The sequence below is a fragment of the Triticum urartu genome, unplaced genomic scaffold, assembly GCF_056163025.1.
Source record: "Triticum urartu cultivar PI428250 unplaced genomic scaffold, HENAU_Tu73 scaffold363, whole genome shotgun sequence".
NCBI classification, from domain to species: Eukaryota; Viridiplantae; Streptophyta; class Magnoliopsida; order Poales; family Poaceae; genus Triticum; species Triticum urartu.
The window spans coordinates 17,758-25,000 of NW_028260540.1; positions in this window are offsets into that span (position 1 = coordinate 17,758).

Here is a 7,243-nt window from a genome sequence, read left to right on the forward strand (position 1 = left end):
ATTCGTACCCTTCCAATTTGGATTTGTTCTACTATGTAAATAAATTGCGAATATGGTCCAAGTAATAAATGCCCAAGTTTCCTTAGGATCCCAATTCCAATAGGATCCCCAGGCCTCATTAGCCCATACTGCTCCACAAAGAATACCTACGGTTAAAAGGGTAAATCCTAGGCTAATGACACGATAACTCCAAGAATCCAAACGCTCCGTTAATTGATATTTGTAATAATTTGGAAATGAAGGGACAGAGGTTCTTTTTAAAGCACTTCTTTTTGCATAAAAATATTTAATATCACTAAAGAAAAATGTTTTATTTAAAACATTTTTTTTCTTTTTAGAAAAGAAATGGAAATTATTTCGAAATCTAATGATTAGAATAGCGGCAGATAATAAGGATCCGCACAAAAGAGTTGCATAGCTTAATAACATCATACTGACATGCATCATTAACCACTGAGATTGTAGAGCAGGTACTAGTATCGTGGATTGATGCATTTCAGTTAAAAGACCCGATGTGGCAAAGCCTTGCGTTAAAATAGTACTTGGCGTAGTTATTGTGCTTAAATCATTTTTAGAGTTCTGTATTTTAGGAATGGTATGAAGAATATACAGGGCCCATGAAAGGAAGATCAATGACTCATATAAATTACTTAATGGAAAATGTCCCGAGGAAGCCCAACGAGAAACTAAGAATCCTGTTATAGAGAAAAAAGTAACTATCATTCCTTTTTCTGACGAATCGCGTAATCCTCCAAGTTCACGAACTAATAAGGTTATAAAATGAATCGTAATCACAATTGAAATCGTTGAGAAAGAGATATGAGTTAGTATATGTTCTAAAGTTGCAAATAGCATAAGGGGAAGGTCCCATTACAAAATTGTAAATTTCGAATTGATTTCTAATCTATTGTATTCTTTTTCAAGAATGCCGCCACTCGGATTCGAACCGAGATGCTTGAGCACTGCTTCCTAAGAGCAGCGTGTCTACCAATTTCACCATGGCGGCTAACTTCAAATAATAGGTAACTTAAAAGAATAATAGCTATTATCTTGGGAATCGTCGATATTGGGAAAGTCCATAAAATTTAGGAACATTAGAGTTTTCATTAAAATAGACTTCGTTTGGTAGTATCGTTTCCATTTTTTTTTTTTACAATAAACTCTTGCTTTGCCCAATAGAAACACAAACACTGCTTGAAAGAGTTGGAACTTCTTTTTTCTAACTTGCAATTATAGAACTAATTTTTTCTAATTAATTTCCCCTTTACATTTTGAAAATTCTTTCAATACAATGAAAAAAATCCAAAAGGGTTTCTATTTAATGATGAAATTAAAATAAAATGGATAAATAGAAAAGGCTTTTTGGATTTTTTAAAAATTTCTAGAATGAAAGTCTTTATGCTCTTATTAATAAGATTTACTAACCTTATGATTTTGGAGAAGATAGGTGGAAGTTGTAAGTCCTATTGTAAGAATACTCCACTTTTCATAATTTTCCTAATAGAATATGAGGATTCTATTAGGAAAATTATGAAAAGTTCATTGATAGGAAAAGAATACTTAGCACACAGTATACCAAACAAAACTTTTTTTTTCTTGTATATATAAGATAAGAGGGGTTTTTTGTTCTAAGAATATTGTACCGAGTAATTCGACACATAAAAGTACATTCAAAGAAGAATCCAAATTATTAAATAATTGGAATTCTTTTTTGATAAGTCAATTCATATTATTCCAAAATCTTATTATTTGTTTGTTGCCCAGAAAAACCCTTTGGTTTTGGATGCTCATTACCGCTCGAAAATGATCTTGATTTTACTAAAGAATAAGATTGTACTATGGAAAAATAAGTCTTTTTCTTCCAAATATTTTTACGAATACGCTTTTTTGACATTGAAGTACGTTTTTTTGGAACTGCCATTCAAAAAGGAAATTACTTTTTTCTAGTTGTATGTGAAAGACATCTATTGCTGCAAATCAATCCTTCTTTCTTCTTTTTATTAGTATTTATACTTAGATACTGAAAGATACTTAAATTTTGAATTATTTTTTACTTCATTTTGTCTAATGCGGATAAGACAACAAGAATTTTTTAACATTTTTTCTTTATATATTTTATACTTTTTTTTTAATAATATAGAATATATAGAAGGGTTTCTCATTTAAATCTATTTATATCTATTTATATATCAAGTATACTCCATATATAGATATATGGTATGGAAGCCTATCCCCCATATAAGATAAGACGGGGGGATAAAAAGAAGGAAAATGAAAATAGTTAATTAAGTTCAGAATGGTATTCCATAAAGGAAAGGAATTCCAATCAAAACAAAAAATACTGAGTCTCTTAAACAAGACATTCTAAAACTTAGGTAATTTATAGTCATTAGAATTTTAGTTCTATATGAAGTAAGGACTATTCGATAATTTCTTATAAACATAGGTTTTCATTGGAATTCACTCAATCAGTTAATTATGGAACAAGAGAGCTGTTTCATCTTTGTTTTAAAGAAATATAAAAATGAATTATGAATAGAAAGTAAAATGATTCCACTTTTTTTTTTTTATTTTTATAAATATCTTTATTTAGTTAATAAAATAACTTCGTTACCTAGTTATTTTATTAACTTTTTTAATTTAACCAACTAAACCCATTCTTAATTTTTAATTATTTCAATGAGATAAATTTTGGAAAAATTAAGAATTTCAGTATTTTTTCTTATTCTTTTTATTTATTCTTTCAGAAAGAGATAAGAATTGGTTTGGTGAATCGGAAACAATTTTATAGAAAAATTGAAGTAAAAATTGAAGTAAAAATTGCAATTTCTTTTCTTATGGAACATACATATCAATATGCATGGGTAATCCCTCTTCTCCCACTTCCAGTTATTATGTCAATGGGATTTGGCCTTATTCTTATTCCGACAGCAACAAAAAATCTTCGTCGCATATGGGCTTTTCCTAGTGTTTTACTCTTAAGTATAGCTATGGTATTCTCAGTTCAACTGTCTATTCAACAAATAAATGGAAGTTCGATCTATCAATATCTATGGTCTTGGACCGTCAATAATGATTTTTCTTTAGAATTTGGATACTTGATTGACCCACTTACTTCTATTATGTTAATACTAATTACTACTGTAGGAATCCTGGTTCTTATTTATAGTGATGGTTATATGTCTCACGATGAAGGATATTTGAGATTTTTTGTTTATATAAGTTTTTTTCAATACTTCCATGTTGGGATTGGTTACTAGCTCCAATTTGATACAAATTTATTTTTTTTGGGAACTCGTGGGAATGTGTTCTTATTTATTGATAGGCTTTTGGTTTACACGACCAATCGCAGCGAGTGCTTGTCAAAAAGCTTTTGTAACTAATCGTGTAGGGGATTTTGGTCTATTATTAGGAATTTTAGGTTTTTTTTGGATAACAGGTAGTTTAGAGTTTAGGGATTTGTTCAAAATAGCTAATAACTGGATTCCTAATAATGGAATTAACTCTTTACTTACTACTTTGTGTGCTTTTTTATTATTCCTTGGTGCAGTTGCGAAATCCGCACAATTCCCTCTTCACGTATGGTTACCCGATGCTATGGAAGGGCCCACTCCTATTTCGGCTCTTATACACGCAGCAACTATGGTTGCTGCGGGAATTTTTCTTCTAGCTCGACTTCTTCCTCTTTTCATATCTTTACCTTTGATAATGAGTTTTATTTCTTTAGTAGGTACAATAACACTATTCTTAGGAGCTACTTTAGCTCTTGCTCAGAGAGATATTAAAAGAAGCTTAGCCTATTCTACAATGTCTCAATTGGGTTATATGATGTTAGCTCTAGGTATAGGTTCTTATCAAGCTGCTTTATTCCATTTGATCACTCATGCTTATTCAAAAGCTTTATTGTTCTTGGGATCCGGATCCGTTATTCATTCAATGGAACCTCTTGTTGGATATTCACCAGATAAAAGTCAAAATATGGTTCTTATGGGCGGTTTAAGAAAATACATTCCAATCACAAGAACTACTTTTTTATGGGGTACACTTTCTCTTTGTGGTATTCCACCTCTTGCTTGCTTCTGGTCCAAAGATGAAATCCTTAGTAATAGTTGGTTGTATTCGCCCTTTTTTGGAATAATAGCCTCCTTTACTGCAGGATTAACTGCCTTTTATATGTTTCGGATATATTTACTTACATTTGATGGGTATTTGCGTGTTCATTTTCAAAATTACAGTAGCACTAAAGAGAGTTCCTTGTATTCAATATCCTTATGGGGAAAAAGGATACCCAAAGGAGTGAATAGGGATTTCGTTTTATCAACAACGAAGAGTGGAGTTTCTTTTTTTTCACAAAATATACCAAAAATTCAAGGTAATACAAGAAATAGGATAGGATCCTTTACTACGTCTTTTGGGGCTAAAAAAACTTTTGCCTATCCGCATGAAACGGGAAATACTATGTTATTTCCTCTTCTTATATTACTACTTTTCACTTTGTTCATTGGATTCATAGGAATCTCTTTTGATAATGGAGGAATTGGTAATGGAATAGCAGAGTTAACCATATTATCAAAGTGGTTAACTCCCTCAATAAACTTTACCCAGGAAAGTTCTAATTCTTTTGTAAATTCATATGAATTTATTACTAATGCAATTTCTTCTGTAAGTCTAGCTATCTTTGGTTTATTCATAGCATATATCTTCTATGGATCCGCTTATTCTTTTTTTCAGAATTTGGATTTAATAAACTCTTTTTACAAAGGAAATCCTAAAAAAGAATTTTTAGATCAAGTAAAAAAAAATATATACAGTTGGTCATATAATCGTGGTTATATAGATATTTTCTATACTAGGGTCTTTACCCTCGGTATAAGAGGGTTAACCGAACTCACGGAGTTTTTTGATAAGGGTGTTATTGATGGAATTACCAATGGAGTGGGTCTTGCTAGTTTTTGTATAGGAGAGGAAATTAAATATGTAGGGGGAGGTCGAATCTCGTCTTATTTATTCTTTTTTTTATGTTATGTATCTGTGTTTTTATTCTTTTTTCTTTCTTAAGTTAAGGAATTTACAACAAGTCTCTTGCAAAAATAACTATCCTATCCCCTTTCTACAATCTCTCTATATCCTTGTTACATAAGGTAAGTATTGTATAATAGTTCGGTTTTCCGCGATTTTTTCCATTCCTCTGTGTAAATACCCTAATATGGGTTCACAATCAATAACATCCTCACCATCGAGAGTAACGATCAGTCGAAGAACACCATGCATTGATGGGTGTTGAGGGCCCATATTGACTATCATGAGATCTTTTCTTGTAAGCGGTAGACTCATATCCTTTCTTCCTTAATTCATTATTCCATGAAAATGGATTATTCCATGAATTCCTCAAAGCGAGGCTCATCAAAATGAAAAATCTAAGACTACTATAAGACTACTAAAAAAATAATAAAACAAGAAAAAAATTTGAACGATTAAATTACTGCTCCCGAATATTCAACTGACCGATTAATTTCTTATAACGTACTCTATTTTTCTTTGCCAAATAAGCCAGCAAACGTCGACGTTTTCCCAAAAGTCTTCGTAGACCTCTTTCCGATGAAAAATCTTTTTTGTGTAATTCCAAATGTGAAGCAAGTCTCCGTATCTTATTGGTGAAACTGAATACTTGAAATTCAACAGAACCCCTGTTTTCTTCTTTTTCTTCTTTAACCATAAATCCAAAAATTTTTCTACCTCCTTTCTTTTTCATGTATTTTTCTGATCAGGAAAAATACAAAATTATGTCAGTTATTTTGAAGTTATTCTAATCTCGTACACACACAAATTTGCAATTATTCATCTACTACTGGAATTTGGATTTATTTTATCGATGCAAATTGGATTTGGATAGAAGGGTACATTCTTTCTAATATTTTAGATAGAAGAAATGTTTCTTCTATCTAAAATATTAGAAAGAATTTTGCTGATTTATTTATTGCTATATGCAATTTATGGAATTGATACACCATTTAATTGATATCATTTAGCAAAATGAAACACAGCATATGCATCCATCTTTTGGCTCGAGAATTTCACGGGATAGAGATATGGTATAAGAAATAGACTATTAAGTAACTCTAAATGAATTGTGGATACATCTGTATCCTTAACATACTGAAACGATTGTCATTATTCGTATCAAACCAATAGCGATTCATACAAGCTAAATCTTCTAATCAATGGTGGGCCAATAATGAATTTTTTTGCATATGTATTAAGACGCTTGGCCTGATTTCGAAATTGTCCAGAGTTTTATATGTTGTTTTCATTGCAAAATGATGGGTCTCCTTCCATAACTTTCCAATTACGAGTACGAGAATTGAAAGACATGAAAATTCTCAATTCTCTACGGCGTCTAGTAGATAGAAACAAGAAAATCAGAAGAATCTTTCTCTCTATTCACTATCATTCCGCGTCTTCGACTTCTATTAGTTTCTTTTCTTCTTTAATGCAATTGCTATAGTTTGATATAAGAATCCATTTCTCAAAGTAATGGAAACCATTCTCTTATAGGAAATGGTTCGAAAATCGCTATTCCACCTTTTAGGTATCGTGAAAAGTGATACCTGTGAAGATCGTGCATTTCAGTCAAATTCAGATCCGTTTTTCGAGTCCATGATATAATATAACCAAATTGGATAGATCTTCCACCTGTTTAGCTAAGAAAGAATAGATACAGAGGTGGATAATAGATCGATATGAAGATCATGAGCTGCCCCATAATGAAATCGCCAGTAGTCGCGAATATCTCCTTCTTCCCTAATCCAAGATTGGAGAAAGAAGATCTAAGAGGGACCTATGGAGAATGTAGTCAGAAATCCATAATAGAGTCCGACCACAACGACCGAATTAATTATCCTCATCGAGAAACTTAGACTACTAAATAGAAAAGATTTGAAAATCATGGCATGGGTCTCCTTTTTTTCTTTCTTTAGAGTTTTCTATATGCACAATTTCTCGATGTTTCGATGAGAATTTCTTGACTTTCCATATATAGAAAGAGATAGACTATAAATGACATCTCTTATGTCAATAAGACCAAAGGGATGGATATTAAATGATAGGAAGTGCTAGGAAGTGAAATAGAATGAAATAGAGCCACTTTGGGCTTCCCTATGAAATGAGGCATGGAACGGAGCCACTACGAAGAAATTATGGGAGTTACGAAAGAAGCTTCGGACTCATATTGTTCATGGGTTGA